This window comes from Mustelus asterias, chromosome 3 (genome assembly GCF_964213995.1).
Source record: "Mustelus asterias chromosome 3, sMusAst1.hap1.1, whole genome shotgun sequence".
Taxonomy (NCBI): domain Eukaryota; kingdom Metazoa; phylum Chordata; class Chondrichthyes; order Carcharhiniformes; family Triakidae; genus Mustelus; species Mustelus asterias.
Window position 1 is genome coordinate 66,311,785 of NC_135803.1, and position 23,166 is coordinate 66,334,950.

Sequence of the window (23,166 nt, forward strand, 5' to 3'; positions counted from 1 at the left end):
CAGTTATTAGAGAACACCACAAGTATATATGAAGTGCGTACTATATTAGAAGGACCTGTTTTATCAGAAAATGTTATAATGAAGAAATTAAGTACCTCTATTAGAGACGTGAGAAAAATCTTAGCAATTTTAGCAAAATGTCGATATATCATTGATTATGAAAGGTCTTGACACACAAGTTGCTGGTGCAAGAATACTGTATATCTTGTTGTGGCATGCATTATATGTTACAGATTGAGCACTCATGGATATAGAAGACATACATAACAAAGAATGGTCAAGCACTTGTTAATGGCTACAGAACTTACATTGAGTTACTGGTCGGAATTTTACCATCCCGCCCACCACGGGAATTGGAGTGAGTGAGGAGCGGACAATGGAAACGTCACAAGCAAATTACTGTGGATGCTGGAATCTGAAACCAAAAGAGAAAATGCTGGAAAGTCTCAGCAGGTCTGGCAGCATCTGTAAGAGCTGATATTTTGAGTCCAGATGACCTTTTGCCAAAGCTAAAAGGCAAAGAAAGTGGGACGGTTGACCTCGGGCAGGATTTTACAGTTTTGGGACAAGCGATGCCATAAAACCCCGCCCACTGTCTCTTTACCAACTATGTAATTATTGTTTGAAATACTTGACAATATTTCCTTTCAAAGTAACAGTACACATTGTATGAAAGGGCAATACGATATGTATGTATTATAGCAGTATTTTCAGTATGTTTGAGATGTTTCTGTACACAATCCCATCGCACGCTTTCTAGTTGCTTGTAATTTTTATCTATATCACCATGGTCAGTGCGTCTCTGAACTTTACCACTTCTGGTCCCTGAGCTTTAACTATACAGTTCTACAAACCTTCTCCCATCACTGTGATAAATGCAGCAGGCAGCAATATTGCCAAGCTCAGCATCATCCAATGCACAAGTCCATTTGACCCACCCACCAGTTTAAACATCTGCTCCACCACACCACCATTGACTGAAATAATTGCGTTCAGATGCCGCACCACATGGTGTCATCCTGTTATTGAGAAGTTAGAGCTCTATGTAACTCCATTCACATCCACTAACTACACAAAGCATATGCACCACCTTAGAGTCTGGTAGGCCTATCAGTAAAAGGATCACAGATGACAAATCTGAAGCATTAACTGTTTCTTTCTCCACAGATGCTGTCTGGCCCGTCCAGCATTTCCAGCATTTTCAGTTTTCATTTTAGATTTCAGTGTTTTGCTTTTGTACCACATGTGTTCTATCTACAGGACGTACTGTAGCAAGTCACTAATGTTCCTTCGGCAGCGCCCCCACAAATCCGTAATTTACACCACCCAGAAGGATATAAGTGGGTGCATGGGAACACCATCAGCACCGAGTTTTATATCCCTAATCTGTGATTCAACTCACTTCCTTTGGTGTTTTTATTTTCTTTGTTGTCCTGTACTTTGTGCTTTGGCCCTTCTCCTTGGCTTTTTGCATGAAATAAAATCTAGGACAGCGGCTGTCTAAAAACCAGTTTAGGGTCACTTTATCTCCATGAAACGGCCAATTTACCAATTGCCTTATTTGAGGTGTTTAGGGAATCAGATTAGGAATTTTCCATCTAACATATCTTGTTTCAAGCTTGTTGGAATGAAGATTGTATATTGATATGGATGTGGAGAATTTAATTTGTCTTGCTGAAAAAGCCATTTCCACACTTCCCCTGCTTTTCAATTGTAACCTAATAGCTACGTCTCCAAATAGGAAAAAAAGACACAGATGCTGCACAAATTGACAAATACATCGTGATCAATATAAAGATGTCAATGCATCAACCCTCCCATGTCCGTTTACCCCCTGGATCACTTAGATGACTAAGTATATTGTAGGTAAAACTATTTGAATTGCAAAGGCTTAAGCAGTTGTGGTTTTGAAATCTAAGCAGACAATACACTTAACAAGCACCTTCCAATAGTAGCTGCTTTCTCAGAGGCTAATCAAGAGATAGGGGTGTGTACTTGTATGTATATTTTTAATGTATTCTTTCCAATGTTCTACCATGATATAAGGCCATAATAATTGTGTTAAAATGTTGCCATATGCTGTTATGGAACAGTTAACAGAGGATTGTGTATCCTCTGTAGCTCCATCTACATTCATTAACTACACCAACCATATATACCCTGCAGAAAATTAAGCATGTACTTGGAAATGTTTGTAACAGGTTAGTGAAGCAAATGTAAATTATTGTATAGTCAGGAAAATTATGGGCTTTTGGGTCCACCTTAGAGTCTGAGGAGCCCACGCTGCTGGTACAAAAGGCAGAACACAAGCCAATTAAAGAATATGGAATTCATCCCAAATTGTGGGTATGGGATCGTTAACAACTTTGGGGCAGGGGGCCTACAGTTGTGGAGACCCCTGCCCCGATCCGCTTACTGCAAGGCAGAGTAATACCGAGCTAGATTGTCTGCCAAGGTTCTTACCAGGCATAAGGAAAAACAGCACAAGGCACTGACGGGTGCCCTACCCTGGACAATATGTGCCTCTGGGACTGCTTACTGCATTTTGGGAAGGTTGGTCACCTAATTGAGGCCTCCGTCGTACTTATGACACCTTTGACTTGATGAGATTTCAGATCAATTTTTGGATAGCCCAGGAATTCTGTTGACTTGCGCTCAAGAGAGATATGCCCATCTCTCCCCCAATCAGAAATAGCCGCATCATTGATGTGCGTCAGAATTTTCCATTTTCCATCGCTGTTAAGGGATCGGCCTCAGATCTGTCCAGGATCCAATTTGTATTTTGGATAATCATATATCTGACTCAGTTTAAGTAGCACATTCTTCAAGTTGAAAATTTTTTGTCAATCTGTTTCTTAAAACAAAAAGCCACCTACACGGCAGCAGATGAAATCTTTGCAAAACGACCTCTCGGAAAGACAATTTATCCTTGCCTTTGTGAGAGGCTTTTATACAAAGATTTCACCTGCTGCTGTGTAGGTGGATTTATATTTTAAATTAACATAGAACATTCTACTGAAAGAATGCTGCACTTAAAAAAGTCAGATGTGTGATTATCTAGAATACCAATGCAGGCAGCAGGTTGCCAGTTTGATTATCACTGAACAGACGTGGAAAGGAGCTCCACCATTTTATGCTGGACCTCCTCAAAATTCCTCAAACTCTAGTGAACATGAGACAATGCAGGCAAATGTATTAAAAATGATAACACCAGCTAATATTTTATTCTGTTCCTTCCACTAGATTTTCTTCCTGGCAAAGGCATCTTTGCCACACACACCCCCATTTATCAGACATTCCAGAGACTGGGGAGATCTTAATTTCTATCGTTGATATCTCCTTATCACCTTATCACACTTACTCTTCATTGTACTGCATCTTCTTCAGTCCTGTCATGTAAGTTCATATCCTCTCCACATCGAATCATAGAATCCTATAGTACAGAAGGAGGCCATTTTCCCCTTTGAGTCTGCACCGACAACAATCCCACTCAAGCCCTATCCCCAGAACCCTGTGCATTTACCCTAGCTAGTCACCCTGACACTAAAGGGGCATTTTTTATCATGGCCAATCCACCCAACCTGCACACCTTTGGACTGTGGGAGGAAACCGGAGCACCTGGAGGAAACCTGCGCATACATACTGCTCAGTACCAAATTCTTGATCTGAGGGCAACAGGGCAGAATTGAGGCACCTGCCATTTCTTTACTCTTCTAAAGTTGTTCTGTGGATTGCGTCATGGGGCTATGGATGCTGGTGGAACAGCCATTCACACCGATTACCTTTATTGAGCACTTTGAGAGCATGCCTGGGGCATCCTTGGGCCATCCCCGGTACTCTATCCAGCTCACTTTAATAGACTAAGTTGGGACTTACGCCTGTGAAGGGTAGGCTTTGTTGTCAGCCCCCAGGAAGGCCCTAAAAATACACAAAAGTGATCAATTCCACCAGCTCAGTGGGTGGGTGCTTTTTCTTACATCACAAAGAGGGTGGACATCTCAAATATTTAAATAAACCCACCTCTGGAATTTGAATGAGGTCTGTGACAAGGAAATGCAGTGGGTGGAAGTCCACTCATGCCATACCAGCACACATGTACCCCTTCCTTCATTCATACCATGGTGCAGCACACAGTTTGAATGTTGTACTACAACGTACAGATTGGAGGACAGCAAAATTCGGGAGGATTGGATACAAGCACAATAGTAACAGGTCAGCAGACAAAGCAACTTAAAAGACCAGTGGTAAGTGCACACACGAAACTGAGATCAATAAACTTTTGTTAGATTGGGTCATACTCCACTACTCAGATAGTTCTATTTAACTGAATTTAAAGAAGTTGTTTATTAAAACATTTGGCTTTAAAATAAGGTTTTATGACTTGATTTAACAATTTTCTTTCCACCTCTGGGAGTAGGTGTCAAAGTAAGGGTGTAAGAAATGTTTGGGATCTATTCAGGTAAGTCCAAGTTGCAAAATCAGAATCAATCTTCACAGGGTATAGAATTTGAGGGGCAACTCTCCGACCTCACCACGCCTGGTGCAGATCGTGCTGATCCCAGAGAATAGCGTCTCTTAAGCTCAAATTTCAATTCCCTGTACCCGTACCAAAAGTGAAAAAACAGTAGGTTATGCAAAAACAATAACTTAAATTTATATAGCACCTTTAACAGAGTAAAACATTCCAAAGTACAGGAATATTATTAGACAAAAAAAACTGACAGTGAACCAAAGAAGAAGCAATTAGGAAAGATGACCAATCATTTGGTCAGAAATAGGTTTTAAAGAGCATCTTAAGAGTCAGATGGAAAGGTGAAACACTTGGGGAGGGAATTCCAGAACTTAGATCTAGGTGGCTTAAGGCATGGTTATTAATGACTGCTGGAGGAGTTACAGAGATGGTTATTAATGACTGCTGGAGGAGTTACAGAGATGACATGGTTATTAATGACTGCTGGAGGAGTTACAGAGATGACAACAATTTTTGCAAATATAATGTAAATTACGACATGATTTATTGGATGGGACTTTATGGCCTTGCTTGCCCCGAAACTATAAAATCCCACCCGAGGTCAAAGGACTCTTCCATGGTCCGTCCCTCGCCTGCTCCAATTCCTGTGGCAGACGGGATGGTAAAATTCCGGCCATTAAGCCGGTTGAGACAGAAGTTCCATTGCGGCAATGCTAGACTTATATGCATGAAAAGCTACCTCACTCTGAGTTTGCAAATGAGCCGAAATGATTTACCAAATGAGTTTGCATGAAGACATTGCCCTTTTAAGTGACTGACTGACTGAATCCTCAATGGATATCACCTGAGCAACACTCTGCTGTGTTAAGGATTTAAAATGTCCCCGCAAGGGAGTGGAGGAGCATGATTTAAATACAGATTATTACTTTTGGTAGATGATGCTTAAAGAATCTGTGTATTAAAGCTTTCAAAAGGAGGAGGAGGAAGGGGAATGCTTTATGTCACAATTCAGCAGCACAAGCAAATCATTTATGAATCCCACTCAAGTCCAAACCATTTACTATATTTCACTCAAAAATGGTGGGGAAGTACAAATTGATTTTAAAAACAATAAAAATCACACAACTTGTCAGTACAGATGCACAAGCCATATAAAACAAGAAGTGAGTGGCAACAATGAATGGATGATCTCATTTAAATTTTTTATATTCACTTCACAGATTTGCTTATTTGATCAAAAATCTCACTTATCAGCCTTTCGGCTAAAATCAAGCATGAGATCGGGTGTAGTACCTGTTCTTGTCAGCTTGGATCTGGTATGTCCCTTGTCTGGGGACCATGAATTGAATTGCTTTGTGGGGCAAGCCAGGAACTGGATTAAGGTCTTGCCCTGTGCACTTAGTAACTGGGAGAAAGGAATAAATACAAATAAACAAAGCAAAGACAGAAAATGTTTTCCAATCATAACTTATAGGAAATAAGCCACTGACTATCAGACATGCATGTGCTAGAATCAAATGAAATACTTCTTGTTGAGTTAGTTTGCTCGTTTGTCAAATTCCTAATGTTCAAAGCTAATTTTCACAATGTGGTTGCAGTACTGTATAGGAAGATGATGATGCTTTAATCAGATGGGATTTGAAAGTCACTGACTGTTCCTGAGGTGATCTGTAAGAAATGAAATGACAGCCAGACTATGCATTCAAATGGCCTGTGAGCATGAAGAGATACTGAAGTCATTTATTGCACTAGATGTGAAAAGAGCCAGTAACGTGTGCACTGTTAGCATCAGAATGCAATATTCCATAGATAGAATCTAGTGCATTCTTCAGTGAATACATTTTTTGAATAGGTTTGAGTTTTGGCTACAATAGTAATAGTATGAAAGGTATTTTTACAGTAATTTACCCACATTGCAATCTTAGTTACTATTAAGTCACGGAAAAGCATTCAACCGGAAATGGTAGAATAAGACATCATTAGATGAACAGCAGCAAATGGACATTTAAGATATTATGAACAAAATCCCTTTATAAGTGTCATTATCTTTCACAAGATAAACTTATTGATTTTATTCAGAAAACTTTATAATGATCATGGATTTTCCTGGAAACAAGGTTATGCAGGCCAGTGCTCATGTAAGCAAGACCGACAGAGACACAAAATGCATCAGAATGGTGCAGACACACCTTTGTAAAGTATCCCCAGCCACTATCTTTTTTCTAGTGAGCATTGGAAGCCCGCAGGTCACATCTGTAATAATCGCAGCTTCACTTAAGAAATACACTTGTTATGATTTCACTCTGGGAATATGGAAAATTATGCTACCATATGTTGTAATGAACTAAGTGCTGTGGAACATTACTTGGAAGAAATATTGAAATATGTTTTTAATCAAAGCTAAGCTATTTGTTTTTGTTGAATGTTGGCTGTGACTGGCTAAGATATGATTGCAGCGACATAACTGATATATTGGATAAACATAAACATACACAGATATTCAAAACTATAGGTGTCATTCAGTCTAAAACATGGGGACGATCTTACCAAAGAAATTCTAAGTGCCGAACGAAAATGAAAAACAGAGAGAAACGCGCCTATTTTTACGGCAAGAGAAAATCTCAAATTTTAGATAATAAAAATGAGGCAAAGTGTGATACTCGCCACTATGGGGAATAGACAGAGTCTATTCACGTTGGGAAGCTGGCTGCTGACTGCCAGAGGGTACTATTGTGCATGCGCCTGATCTCCCACTGCACTATGTACTATTGTTACACCCACATCCCCCCCAGACATCGCCTCCCCAACACCCCCCCCAATCGTGCCACCCCCCCCCCCCCCCCCCGATTACAGAATGCGCAGCCCCCACAAGCTGCCTTCCCTTCTGGCCCCGCTCCCCAAGATCCACACGTTGGCACTGCCCAGTGGACACTGTCAGGGTGCCCGATGGGCAGTGTCTGGGTGCCAGTCTGGCACTGCCTGGGTCCCAGGCCTGCACTGCCCAACAGGCCTTGCCCCCGCCCCTGCCCCTGACCACCTGTGGGGGGGCCTAAATGGCCTCTGATCCCACCGCGAGGCCATCACGTCCAGTCTCTGTTGGTCCGGGACCAATACATGATCCCCACCGGTAAGGACCTCCACCAGCAAGGCCGTTAAGACAAGTGAGCCCGGATGATAGCATCCCAGATTCACTAAACATACTAAAATCAGCTTATGAATATCCTAGGCGTGAGGCTGATTACATTGGCAGTTCAGTGCCAGTAGTATCACGAGAGTGAGAAATCGGGCACAAACCTGTTTTTTTGCCGCTCTCGCAATCTTACCAGCTCTCTACGCTGATTGACTGGCATGACGAGTCAGTAAGATCCCCCGAAGCCATGCACTTTCCCCTCAACTTTTGGTCATGTATCTCTCTCTTACATCATCATGTGGACAGTACTCCTTCTCCACTGCGAGACTTGTCTGACAGCTTGCGTCCTTAGCTACCACTTTTGGTGGATGGGTTAAGTGTGGAAGCACTTAGAGAGCTCACTACTGTTGGATGAATGTGATATTGTACCAATATTTTCTATCACTTGAGGTTTCCACTATTAATCCATTTAACCCTGAGCACCATAATACTGCTGTGTTAGTTGCAGAATGATGTAAATTCTTAGGATTATTAAGTGAATAATAGCTTAAGCTATTAACAAATCCTAATTTGTTTGTACTGGTAAGATTCTACTCCATTGTTTGTTCATGTAATAATTCCTCTTCACCATTTAATTAAATAACAACTGCAACATTTATGTACATATAACTATAATACAGAGGCTTGCAGCCTCATGGCTGCCAGTCAGTGTCCGAGAAGGCGCTGGAGAAGAAAACCCGAGATTATTATGGTGATCCCCCACACTGCTCCCGGATTGGGGGGTGGCACGGTGGCACAGTGGTTAGCACTGCTGCCTCACAGCGCCAGGGACCCAGGTTCAATTCCCAGCTTGGGTCACTGTCTGTATGGAGTTTGCACGTTCTCTCCGTGTCTGCGTGGGTTTCCTCCGGGTGCTTCGGGTTCCTCCCATAGTCAGAAAGACATGCTGGTTTGGTGCATTGGCCATGCTAAATTCTTCTTCAAAGTACCCGAACAGGCAAGAGTGTGGCGACTAGAGGATTTTCACAATAACTTCATTGCAGTGTAAATGTAAGCCTACTTGTGACCAATAAATAAAAACTTAGGTCATGTGACCCTTACTCTGCAAAGGGACAATCACCACATCTCTCGGCCTCTAAGTCCTTTACATAGTCCAAGATAATTAAACATTTAGTACATGAATTAAGTATTTCAGGGGGTTTCCGAATCTTTGTGGAGCAACGTAAAGCCTCTATTTGGCCAGGCCACTCCCAAGGTCGCAGTGGGGCTGCAGCAGGCACTCTTTGTTGCAATTGGCACAGCACAAACGTCTTGACTAGGTTCTCAATGTTGGCATCAATGCCAGGTCACAAGACATGACTCCTGGTGAGTGAGCATCTTCGTCTTAGATGTACCCTGATGGGCACTGCAATTCGGCAAAGAACAACTCTCTTCCTGGTACAGGGATGACTACTCTTGCTCCCTGAAGTATGATGCCATCTTCACAACGTAATTCTTCCTTTTATATATAGTATGGTCTCACCTCTTCAAAAAATAGCTCATTGGCCTAATTAGTATTCTATGCCTCACTATGGACAACAGCAGATGTCTGCTGGTCCAATATTTGATTTGCTGAGCCAAAACTGGCAAAGTGTCCAAGAAGTTCAACACCATAACCACTCTCTGGTAAAGACAAGCAACTAAGCACATCTGCATTTGAGATATGCGTTCCAGGCCAGTGCTTGAACGTATATTTGTGGATGGACAGAATTAATGCCCAACACTGAATTCTTGCTGGTGTGATTGGCAGAATAGTCTTGTCATCTTGTCATCTTTAGGAAACTCAAAAGTGGTTTGTGGTCTGTAACAATGAGAAAGTGCCTCCCATACATGTACTGATGGAACTTCTTTACCCTATACACTATTGACAAGCCTTGTTTTTCAATCTGGGAGTAGCTTATTTGACCTCCGAGAGGGTTCTCGAGCTGTACTCGTTAGGTCTTTCAGATTCATCGTTCGCCCTATGGTGCACCAGCACCATATGGAGAGGGATCACATGTTAACAACAATTCCCTAGAATCATAGGATTGTAAGAACATAAGAACTAGGAGCAGGAGTAGGCCATTTGGCCCCTCTAGCCTGCTCCGCCATTCAGTAAGATCATGGCTGAGCTGTTCGTGGACTCAGTTCCACTTACGCGCCCACTCACCATAGCCCTTAATTCTTTCACTGTTCAAAAATCTATCTATCTTTGCCTTAAAAACATTCAACGAGGTAGCCTCAACTGCTTCACTGGTAGACTCATTAGAATCCCAACAGTGCAGAAAAGAAGGAGGCCATTCGACCCATTGAGCCTGCACCTATTCTTCGTTCTATTCTGTAACCCCGTGCATTTCGCGTGGTTAATCCACCTACCCTAAAGACACCCAAGGCCAGAGTCAAACTTGGGTCCCTGGCTCTGTGAGGCTAGAGTGCTAATCACTGTGCCACCGATTCACCTCCAGAAGGAGGCCATTCGGCTCATTGTGCCTGCAGTGCCAACAATCCCACCCAGGTCTTATCCCCGTAACCCCACGTATTTACCCTGTTAATCCCCCTGACACTAAGGGGCAATTTAGCATGGCCAATCAATCTAACCTGCATATCTTCAGACTGGGGTGGAAACCAGAGCACCCAGAGAAAACCCACACAGACACGAGGGGAACGTGCAAACTCCACGCAGACAGTCACCCGAAGCCGGAATCGAACCTGGATCCCTGGCTCTGTGAGACAACAGTGCTAAACAATTGCCACCATGCTGCCCTAAGATGGGTCGAAATGCACTAATAAACTCAACGAATGTAATAATTGCTTTACTCTGTTAAAAGATTCCCTCTGAGGAATCTTCCAAAACCAACACTGGTGCTTCTTTAGCAGCATATGAAAGGGAGCCAATAATGTCAACAAATTTGGTGAAAAACATCCATAGTAATTCACCATTTCAAAGAATGACTTGAGCTCAAATGTGTTTCTGGGGCTGGTGCCTCCTTTATTGCTATGACCTTGTCTTCCACGGGGTGAAATCCTCGTGCGTCAATGTGATACCCCAGATCGGCTATCTCAGTGGTTTGAAAAGTAAATTTCTCCTCTTGGGGCACACTCCAGCCTTTTGAAATCTCTTTAGCGCCTCCTCTAAATTCACTAGATGCTCAGCTTCTGTCGATCCAGTTCTCAAAACATCATCCAGGTATCATAGCATCCCCACGGTGCAGAAACAGGCAATTCGGCCCATTGAGTCTGCACCAACCACAATCCCACTCAGGCCCTATTCCTGTAACCCCACATATTTACCCTGCTAATCCCCTGACACTTGGGTCAATTTAGCATGGCCAAAGAAACCTAACCCACACCTCTTTGGACTGTGGGAGGAAACTGGAGCACCTGGAGGAAATCCACGCAGATATGGGGAGAATGTGCAAACTCCGCACAGTGACCTGAGGATGGAATTGAACCTGGGTTGCTGGTGCTGTGAGGCAGCACTGCTAACCACTGTGCCACTGTGCCGCCTGTATACTATAACTCATGACAGTCCCTGCAATAAACTTCCAATTATTCCTTGGAAAATAGCACATACTGTCACAGGTGTGTATAAGCCTAGTGTAGGTGAGTATACTGAAACAAGTCTTTATGCGTGTTTATCGTAACATAATAACTGTGTAGTGATAAAAATAAAAATGCACAGGAAATGGCTGCTCGCAACATTTCTTGCAAGAGTTCCTATTGTCTGTTTTGATGGATGAAAAAAGAAAATTGCACTTAGCAGGAACAGAATGTGACCCACTAATCAAATCCTTGCATGTGGACTACTGAATGCATTAGTGTTGACTTGGAAACCCAAAGGACAAGGAAGGGAATGTATCACATCTCAAGGAAAACACTAAGATCAGGTAGAGCTGGAACTTGAAGTATTGTATTCTGAAGGCTTTTTGCAAGTATAGGTTAATTGATACTAAAATGTGGTCATCACAAACAGGGAATTCTTCCCGGTATCCTGGCTAATATTTATTCCTCAACCACATCATTAAAAAAACTGATTAGTTGGTAATTATCACACTGCTGAACATGAAATCTTATGCTGCCATGTTATATTACAATGTGACTACATCTCAAAAGTATTTAATTGGCTGCTTTCAGGTAGAAAATCTTGTAACAGGACTAAGGCCTCGCACTGTGGATTGTTATAAAATAGATTTAGATATCCTCATGGCTACATCTAAAGTTTTAGAAACTGGACAAAGACATTTTAAAATGGCTGAAACTATGTCTGTCTGTGACCCTGAACAAAAAGAGCTATCAAGGCATTGTTGCGGAAACTTGCACCTTGTTATCTCTGACCCCCATATTGGCTGCAGAGGCCAAATTCAAAGAGACCTATACAAAGGCCACCTATATTTCAGACCCCAGGCTGGCCAAACTTAGTCTACCAGGCTGCTAGGACAAAGGACCCCACAACCTTCCTTTCAATTCTTAATGGATGAGACACCAAACCCTCTTGGAACCCAGGCTAGGGAGAAACACCTTGACAAAGACAATGCAAAGAGTTGGGGATAACGTGACATGGACCTCTCGCTTCGGAAAAACTATCATACTGTCTTGCTGTTCTGCAAACTTAATCCACCATCTTTTCATCTGTAAGCAGAAACACAGAAAAAGTAGCTCTGCATAGTTTTGAATGCTGGCCTCCATCTATATTGTTTCTACTGGAACTTCTGTACTATCATCTCCAAGACTGATTCATTTTCCCGTACCGATCTCATCATGGAAGTCAACTCCATTGGAAAAGTGAATTATACGGCATCAGTTTTCAACCTGCCAACATCAGTGAAGGAATACACCACTGGTCATTGATCCCACGTGAAACAATATTTCTTTTCTCTGTGGTCCTTGCCCTGTAAACCTTTCTTTTCTCCATGTCTCTTTTACTGTATGAGTGCACAAGGGGCTACTTTGTGATCATCCTCCTGTATTTGAATGTGTGCACATAAATTAACCCTTTGAATTTATCCAATCTCCAGTTTGCTGTGGGTTTATTAATAGAAATTACATCACATCAAAGCTGAAGGGTTTGGAAATACGTCAACACTTATAAGCGGGGGGGAAGCAAATCAAATCACCTTTCTATTTACCGACAGGTGGCGAGAACCCCCTCCTGTCCATAACAGTACTTTTTTATATTGTTACTTACAAAAGGCCAAAGTGAATTGGCAGTGTAGAAGTGAAGGGATGAATACACTCTTTCCTTTTTAAAGATGCTGGTACCAAATCCAGAACCAAAGCAGCACAACTCTGGATCATCACGTATATTTTGGCCTGAACTTTATAAGGCTCCATCGTGATGCATTTTGGTAGAAATAATGTAGGGAGGAGCTATACGATAAATGGCAGAACCATAAAGGGTGTAGATACGCAGAGGGACCTGGGTGTGCAAGTCCACAGATCCTTGAAGGTGACGTCACAGGTGGAGAAGGTGGTGAAGAAGGCATATGGCATGCTTGCCTTTATAGGACGGGGCATAGAGTATAAAAGTTGGGGTCTGATGTTGCAGATGTATAGAACGTTGGTTCGGCCGCATTTGGAATACTGCGTCCAGTTCTGGTCGCCACACTACCAGAAGGACGTGGAGGCTTTGGAGAGAGTACAGAGGAGGTTTACCAGGATGTTACCTGGTATGGAGGGGCTTAGTTATGAGGAGAGATTGGGTAAACTGGGGTTGTTCTCCCTGGAAAGACAGAGGATGAGGGGAGACTTAATAGAGGTGTATAAAATTATGAAAGGCATAGATAGGGTGAACGGTGGGAAGCTTTTCCCCAGGTCGGTGGTGATGTTCACGAGGGGTCATAGGTTCAAGGTGAAGGGGGGGAGGTTTAACACAGATATCAGACGGACATATTTTACACAGAGGGTGGTGGGGGCCTGGAATGCGCTGCCAGGCAAGGTGGTGGAGGCAGACACACTGGGAACGTTTAAGACTTATCTAGACAGCCATATGAACGGAGTGGGAATGGAGGGATACAAAAGAATGGTCTAGTTTGGACCAGGGAGCGCCGCGGGCTTGGAGGGCCGAAGGACCTGTTCCTGTGCTGTATTGTTCTTTGTTCTTTGTTCTAGCAGTACAGATCCTCACTACAGTGAGGGAGGGCTGTAACATTGGGTGCACATACCCACGCAGTACATTTTGTCCAATTAAAACTGCAATGGTGGATCCAAAATTGGAATTCATATCATTCCTGATGACTTCTCCCTCAATGTACAACTGCCTTCAAGGCACACATATGACTGATTGGCTGACCAGACCTGTACAAGTAGGCTTCTTACTCTGAGAAGTTGGTCCCAAAGTTTAATTATTTTTCACCAAGGACTTGATTTATTCTGCTTTTTATTTACTGCGCTGATTTCTGTTTAGGGTAGCTGACTTTTGCAATGCAAAACTTTAGGTTAATAGTCCTTTCTGTACAGTAGCCACGGCTGGCACTGGCAATTTCATTTGTAGCAAAGCTCTCTGAATGGAAATTTCTTTGGAAATTTCAGTAACACGATAGGGTACAGCTGAGTAAGATGGACTTCCTGAAAGGATAATAAGGCCAGTGCGATGGCACCTCGAACATTATTGACACGTAGTAATGGCAAGGAATCTCAGCAAACACCAGCGCATATTGAAAAAATAGTTTCATTTGCATTTTCATTACTGCATTTATTTTTAACTCATGCATTACAAGACTTACACTTTTCAAATCTGCTTTTCAACAACAATCTTGCTTCTAGCTGCAGTTTTGCCTACAGCACTCCAAGTGATCAGGTCAGCAATTTTTGGGGGCCTGGAAGTGCTATACCCACCCATTCAAATGCTAGAACCTGCATTTTCTAGCCAAAGGAAGTCCTTTTGAAGTTTGTCAGAAATGAGCTTTGCTTAGTGTTTCCTCTTCGCATATGAGGCTGCCTGAATTGCTATGTTACTACTTTATGGTTGACCTGGAGCCAACTTGCATCACAGAGACTCTCATTCCTATAGATCTGAAAGTCCCTGCTGTATTGTAATTTTACACACATATGCCAAATTACTCAGTCAGTTGTGTACAGATACATCAAACAAGTGACAGAGGCCTTGTCCTTTACATGTTCATCAGTTTCCCTGTGGAAAAAATGGCATCAGATCAATAGAGCATGGAATGTCTGTCAACTGCGAGGATTCCCAGATTTTAAAATGTGTACAGTACATTGTCATGATCCTAGACAAGACTCTGAAGTACTCAGTATGATCCAGTTAGGGTCCAACAACTTTTCATTGAACGTAGACAAAAGATTCAAGACACTTGATAAGAGAATAAAGCCACAAGATTCCATGGGTTTTGAATGAACAAAAATAAACTTTACTATACAAGATCAAAAGGATAAAACAATTCACAACATCTATCTTATACTCCAACATTCAGTGTTAATAGGAGGTACATATGAATTAACAGGCAACTTGAGGTCGAACACACCATACAGAACAATAAATGGCAAAGGAAACCAAGACAGTTTCCATGGATTTCACAACAGCCCACCCAGATGTCAGTAAATACGTGAGTCTACGAATCACACTGAAACGCTGTTTTCCTCACAAGGAATTGCAGTTTTTACCTTCAAAGATCTTGCCTTGGAATTCTCTCCAAAGGGAAGGCCTCAACAGTAGCCCACCTTGCAGGGTTTCAATCTTGTCTCAAGATATTCCATTCCCCTGGATTTCTAAGTATGCACTCAAGCAACAACTCACAAACACAACTTCTGCTCTTTGGCACAGAACACAACTACTCCTCAGAGTGACCTTCACCCCAAGGGGCCAGATCACAGAGTAACCAATCTTCTGCTGCCCTCTTCAATCACCACTGAGCTCTCACCACTTACAGTCTGCCAACTTTTCCTTGGAATCACTTTCTCAGCTCCTCTCGCTTTCTTTGTAACTTTGGGACCTTTCCCTATTTCTGCCTGGAACTCTTCCTTGGTTATGGAAGCTCCACTCCCAGTCATGTGACTGGGGCTTTGGCGTTGTCTTTTTTTTATCTGTTGATGCAGGCGCCCTGAGATTTCCAAAATGTCTATTGTCCATGTACAGCTCGCTCTCGGTCCACGCATGTGCGGAAACACCTGAGTTATGCAGAACTCCTGACAACAAATCAAGTCTGGATTTCATGACAATATTCAAAAAACTTGATTTGCTTTATGAATTTTCTTCAATAAAGTAAGAGTATTCCATTTATGTTATGGAGTTGCAAGTGTATTTTTCTTGCCAAATCTAATGTCATAAGGGCAGTGTTTTGGTTAACTTGCTATTTACAACACCGTAAGTGTTGCTGTTTTTAAGCATGTTCACACAAAATATGCTGTACAAACATGCTACTTCTAATTGTTTGTATTAGTTTCTCCCCTTGCTCATACATCATTTTAGGTAATATGTAATTGTAATAGATTGCTTGTTGTATAAAACTTACCTGAACGTATCTTTCTTCTAAGTGCCCCATTTGAAAATAATCCATAGTTACTGTATGATTCTGATTGCTAATTAATGTCTGTTACCTTTCCAGCCTCATAATTGGCTGTAAACTTGAATAATTGCTAATGTTAACGCAGAAGCTATTCACAAATGGTACTGTTTTAATTTAAATGCCAGATTTAAATGTTATTAATGTTCCGTTCTCCAATTGTACTCTGACTGTACCTCAATTTTTGAAATAAGCACTTTGGTCTTTAGTTAGATTTTTATGCTTTTAGCACTTGCGATGATGTTGGCCTGTTTGATTCAATCTCAACTCCTATCAGAGCTGCTGATAGCCAAAGTAGTGTCAAATGCATGAGATTCCACTCTCTAGAAAATGAATTGCACCAGAATGCTGAGGTCAGCGCAGCTAATTGACATATTCGTCATCTCTTTAATTCACCAGAAAATTGGGAGTCCTGCGTGGTTGTTGAGTGAGGCTCACCATCAGCTTGTAAAATCGACTCCGATAAATCCACAGAGATTATGCTGAGGCTTTCTAATGCTCTGTGAGTATTGGGTACAGTTTGGTTACCATGCATCCAAAGAGACACACATTGAAGAGGGGGCCGAGAAGAGCAACAAATTGATTATAGTGTGATGGATATGAGCTGAGGAAAACGTCAAGCATCAACAGCGCAATCTAAAGAGACATAAGCTGAACAAACATCATCAAGATATATAAAGCATCTTTCAGTGAGGTTCCCTTTTTGGAGTGGAGGCTTACCAGAAGGAACATAGGTCAGAGATATAGAAACAGTATTCTCTCACCTGTTCTCATATCGAATGATAATACACTCTGGGAGAGTAGCATCACTGAATTTGTTCTATTCTGTATTAAATGACATGCATAAATTAAAGAAAAACTACCGGGTAAATCAGGTGAATTGGGAAAGGGGGCATACATTTAAATTAGTGTAAAGTCAATTTTAAAATTACATTAGAAAATTCTGTTTTAGAAGAATGTTAAACATTTTTCATAATTCATCAAGCAAATAAGAGGTTATAAGTTAAACATCCTCTTTCATGTCGTAAGATATGCGCTTTATATTAGAATAATTGCCACGTTTGGAAAGAAAGGTAAAATGATCCCCAGTGGGCAGAATGGTTTCTGGAGATTGTTCCAGACAGTGAGGCCAAATAGCTGAATGTTCTGCATGTACAAGTTGCTGGAGGTAAGGTAGTAAAAAAGTAAGGTAGTCAAAGACCTTTGGAACAATACAAATGTAGTTGAATATGACATTAGGTAAACTGGTGCACCATGAATAAGAACCTTTGACTATTCTCCGTGATTTTTAAAATCCCAACATTTAATGCATTTATTGCCATGTTTAGTGAGGCCTTCCAAACACTGTCATCTCAGAGTAACGAAGTATTTTTGCTGTTATCGCATAAAAATCCCAACCATACTGTTCAAATCTGAACTTCAGTTCGTCACCGTCTCTCAAAGTTAGAACTTTATAAAAACTCAAGCTGAATTCCAGCACTTGAGCACATAGTCTAGGATGACATTACAACATGGGATTATAAGACCACTGCTATGTCATCTTCCAAATATGACATGGATTTGAGGATTGCTTCCTCGGGGAGGTGCAGAAGCCTCTTTGACACTGTTCAAACAAGAGTAGGAAGTAAGTCAATGTTCATCCTTCAACCGACACCAGTAACAGGCTGATGTGGGAATTTTTTATCAAATCAATAAGTTTTTTAGACTGTAGACATTTAGAAACTAACACGATTGCTGGGGCTGGCAAAGAGTTAAATGATTCTTAAAATTGTAAGCTAATGAAAGAATAGGTTACACGCATGTGAATGCAGTAAGAGAATTAAACGCGTAAGTATGATTTAAACATATGTGCTGATATTTTAAATGTAAAGGTCAGATCTATTCAGAGAGATCTGGCTGTTCCACCCGAGCGCTAACTCGACCTTCTGATGATCTCCCAGCAGCTGCTGGTCAAATAAAGTTACATCTTTGATTCAGAAACATTGGCTTTGTGAAGCTTGTATTGTCTAAGTTTTCCTGACAGTACTGATCACCTCGGGACCCTACAACACAGGCTAACTGATTAATCATCTCTTTTTGGTTTAAGGCCCATTGCTATGAGCAAATCTGCTGTCATTGCTCTTCAAAAGTGTAACTTATTAGCTGTGACATCTTGAGGGTTTGAAAAGCCCTGTATAAAAAGCAAGTTCTTTCTTCATCTTTAGGTTTGATTTGTTTTTCTTACTTTGCTACATATATTGTAAAAAAAGGGGAAGCGATGGCCAAGTGGTATTATCACTAGATATTAATCCTGAAACTCAGTTAACGTTCTGGGGACCTGGGTTCAAAACCCGCCATGGCAGATGGAGGAATTTGAATTCAATAATAAAAAAAAATCTGGAATTAAGAATCAACTAATGACCATGAAACCATTGTCGAAAAAACCCATCTGGTTCACTAATGTCATTTAAGGAAGGAAATCTGCTGTCCTTACCTGGTCTGGCCTACATATGACTCCAGAGCCAGAGCAATGTGGTTGACTCTCAACTGCCCTCAGGCAACTAGGGATGGACAATAAATGCTGGTCAGCCAGCAATACCCATGTCACACGAATGAATTAAAAAAATATTATTTTCTCTCTCCTTACTGGTTCCAATTCCTCAGTATGAAGAGTTCAATTTATACTATATAGCAAGATTTCTTCATGTAAACTTAAGTGTCCTACAAGTGTCCTATTGGACATTACAATTGGAGATGAGAGACAACCTGATATAAGTCTTCCTCTGACTTTTTATTGTCAATGTAAACTTCCTACATTTAATATTGGGCACCACGTAAAACAACCCCCATCTATTCGAGTACTTTATGCATGACTCCTGAAGGCAGTGTTTTGGAGAGTTAAACTTTCCATTATGCTAATTCCAATCTCCCTCTAATGCTGCTGGTAGGCTAATACATAAAAAATGCTGCTATCATTAAACATAAACAATGTTTTAAAATTGAAATCAGGATGCTTACTTCCAATTCAGGACAGATTGAAATGACTTCAATACAGGTTTGAAAAGGAAGCTCAGACTCGATTGCAAATGACAGTTGAAATGAACTGTAAATGCACCCCATTTGAGATCCACACCATCACACCTGCTAGACCTCATGGGGAGTTATTTATATTCTTGCAATTTAAAAGATTTCAAAAGGCCATGTGCTTCACAAATAAATGCGGAGTGAACTAACTGGTTGAATCACATAAAGGTACTACAAGGTAACAAAATCAATGGTCCATAATTGTCTCATCAAAGCAGAAAATCATGGTAGGCATTTGCGGTTTTGTGTTTTAAAAGTGAAAATGAAAGCAGCAATCATCTACTTTTTCCTTTCCGTGCTGTGTTGTTTTGTCTGTTTGTCAGAACGATGTAAATTAATCAGATAAAAGACTCCAGGAGAAACTCCACCCCATCCATTCTCCTCCCTCCCTCCCTCCCCTGACCACTGACTCTATCACACACTTTTTTAATTAGCACTGCAGCAATGGAAAAGAAAGGAATTCAGCATCGCAAGTAATGAAGAACTCGACTCCCAACTACGATATTACAGGTTCAATTCCCAGAGCTGCCTGTCACTCAAACTCACCTCCCTTGGTTGGAAAAAGGTGGAACACTGTGAAACATAAATGGTAGAGTTTTTCAGGTAGTCAGGTTTCCTGCCCAGCCAGATGAAAAAAAATCAATGACAAACAACCATTTAGCAATGGCGGTGACTACTGCTGGAACTACATCGAGTCCCAGAAAACAAAATGGTGGGAGCATGGATGCAAGCAACATGGGGTCTCTTGATAGGCATGATGTGGAGATGCCGGCGTTGGACTGGAGTGAACACAGTAAGAAGTCTCACAACACCAGGTTAAAGTCCAACAGGTTTATTTGGTAGCAAATACCATAAGTTTTCGAAGCTAATCTGCAATCACTCCACTAACCCTGATCTCCTCCCACTGGCTGAAATATTACAGGGAGGTGGGAAGCAGCCTTAACGTGGTCATTCATTGGCCACCTAAGGCCCTCATTGGGGGTGAGGGTGGGCCTGCAGTGTTGATGGCAGGAAGGGCACCTGCAGAATTTTAAGGGCCACTCTGCCTGAAGATCCACCAATGGAGGACCATTACATTCTGTCAAAAATGTTCCATCGTTTGAAAGAAGAGGGACACATGGGGAACGAAGGTAAACATAAAATTGGTGTATCTCTTGTTTGGAAATATCTCTTCTGGAAAAATCGCTTCAGTTAAGCACTAATGTTAACTATAGCTTAGAAAGGTAAACTAATGTAGCTGAACTGCATACCATGGGCAACACGGTGTGTGTCTATGCTGCACAGATAATGGGCACACTCATTTCACTGTGCTGCCGAGGAATTATCCTAGATGGTTCTGTTTATCTGGCAAGAGTTCAAAACCATACTTGTCAGTGGTCTAATGGCTATCGGTTTGGGGGAAATAAGAATGGTCTCTTTCTGGTCAAATTGTCTATAACTGATATTGCTATTTTATGTCTGGGGAAGTAGTTATAGTTCACTATTATGGTAAACAGTCCATTCAACAGCTTTGTGCATGGTTGCCTCCCACCTGCCTGTAATATTTCAGCCAGTGGGAGGAGATCAGGGCTTGTGGAGTGACTGGCAGGTTAGCTTGCTCAAGCCTCAGGCGGGAAGCAGGCGCCACCTCCCACATGGACTCCATTTCCTGATTGTACTCCCCCTCCCCGGCTTTGCAACCTGACCCCTCCACCCAGGGACCCCTCTTGTGCCCCTGCTGAGACCCCAGGAATGGATCTGACAGGGCAGGAGTTCAGTATATGGATGATGATCTGGACACAGTCACAATTTGAGTTGTTCTTCAGGTTCCACTTGTGCAACAAGTGGCCACATCTCCCTGGCCCATCCACAAGCAGCTGAGGAGTTGGCCAGATTTTCCGTGGAAGGTTGAAACCTGGGACTTCACTACACGAGTCAGTTATCAGGCTGTGGCAGTTATCAGGCTGTGATTGGCGGGGTTTGCAGTCAACAAGGGATGTGCCATCGAGAGGTGGGGCAGTAGTCAGTTTGTAGGGTGTGGAGTGTGTACCAGTTGGGATTTCTGATTAGCGAGTTGGGTTTTCTTGAGCTTCAGAGTCAAAGGGCTTAGCTGTCAGCCGGTGGTGTTCTCTGAGGGGTATGTTCTCCCTGTGGACATTAAGAAGTTCAATATGTGCCAGCACAGGAAGTGATTTGAGCTGTGTTGATCTCAAGGTTCAAGAAAAAATCTTTGTAGCACTTGGTAGGTGTGTCTACGCTTGTGTGACATATTCTGAGCCAAGTTGTGCAGCAAGACTCCGCTGCTAGGTAGACAAGGGTGAGCAAAACAGAGCTTAGTTTGTTGGTTTTACTGCCTCAAAAGTTACCCGCCAATTTCCGTATGAGATCCACTCTCATTTCGGTCTTGGCTCAGGTGTTGCTGATGGGTCAACGTAAGGTCAAGAGTGATCCCTGGGTATTCTGGCATTGAGAACTGGATCTTCAGGTTGTTCAGGTGGAAGGCTGAAAAGACAGTCTTGGCAGTGTTTGGTCAAAGTCTCCATTTTCTGAAGTAGGCTTCCAGAGAACATTGATCTTCAGTGAGTATTTTCTCAATGGAAAGCCAGGGCTAAGTCATCAGCACACATGAAAAGCTGTAACTCTGTGGGAGGATGGTACATGATGTGAGGAATGATCCCTGTGGGACCAGTGTTATTGGTTAGGCATAGACAGCCGGTTTGCTCTACAAGGTGCCCCCTGAAACTGTGGGTCGTTGGCCATGCAGTCGATTAAGAGTTTTCACACTGCAGGCGATCAGCAATTGATCATCAAAGCTGATAATCCAAACAATGCTGATCACTGTCTGTATGCAGTTTGCACACTCTCCCCATATCTACATGGGTTTCCTCCAGATGCACCGGTTTCCCCCCACAGTCCAAAGATGTGCAGGTTAGGTTGATTGGCCATGCTAAATTAACCCTAGTGTCAGGGGGATTAGCAGGGTAAATATGAGGGATTACGGGAATAGGGCCAAGGTGGGATTGTGGTCGGTGCAGACTCGAATGGCCTCCTTCTGTACTGTAGGATTCTATGATTCTACACATCATTGACACACGCCTTCTAGAGCCAAGAGGATAAACATAAAGCCAGCTCCTGGAACTATCCCTGGTTCTGTAACTCAAGCACTGAAGACAAGGATACTGCAAGATGATTGCTCCTCTGAACCTTCCTCCCTCCCTGTACAAAACTGACTGGGGCCACTCAACCCCATCTGATAAAAGGGATAGATGAGATTATCAACTGAGCTAAATTGTACCTTTTATCCTGACAAAACCAGCAAAATGATTCTATTCAATAAAGAATGTATTTCAAATCCATAACGTTCTGTCTCCAGTATGAGCCAGTAGCAAAGGCCACCACAGGTAAAGGAGAATCAGAGAGCCACACTATCTGCACTTTAAATGAGTGTCTATGCTGATTAAATCAGTGAGCCCTCAAACGAGGTACAGGGATCACAGTACGTGATTTTCTCACACCCATTCCAAGTGATGCAGACGGCACACCAGCATCATGCTGGCTGTTCATTATAATGATTGTAGTCTGCAACCCGGTGATGAATGCACTGCTGAGTGGCTGCACACCTCAGCAGGGGGGCCCAAGTTTGTACAAGACCAGTGCCTTAAAGCAAGCCTGTGCTACTTAAAGCCAGACTGCATCTCTTAAAGAAGTGCACATTGGCTGCAGCAAAGGCTGAAACTGGTTCAAGAACAGCTAAAGCCAACAAGAACCTGTAGGAATTACACAACAGGCCAGACATCATGCCACAATGTTCTCAGGTGCTGCACTAGAGGCCTTAAGGTTTAGGAGCTGCAGAGAAGGGGAGAGATTCTCTTCCATCAAGCAGGCGCTAAGAAGGCAGTAGGAGCAGGTAGCCAAAGACACTGATGCAATTCTGAATAGAGTTCAATTATCTCACATGGACAGTGATTGCATCTGCTCCCAACATC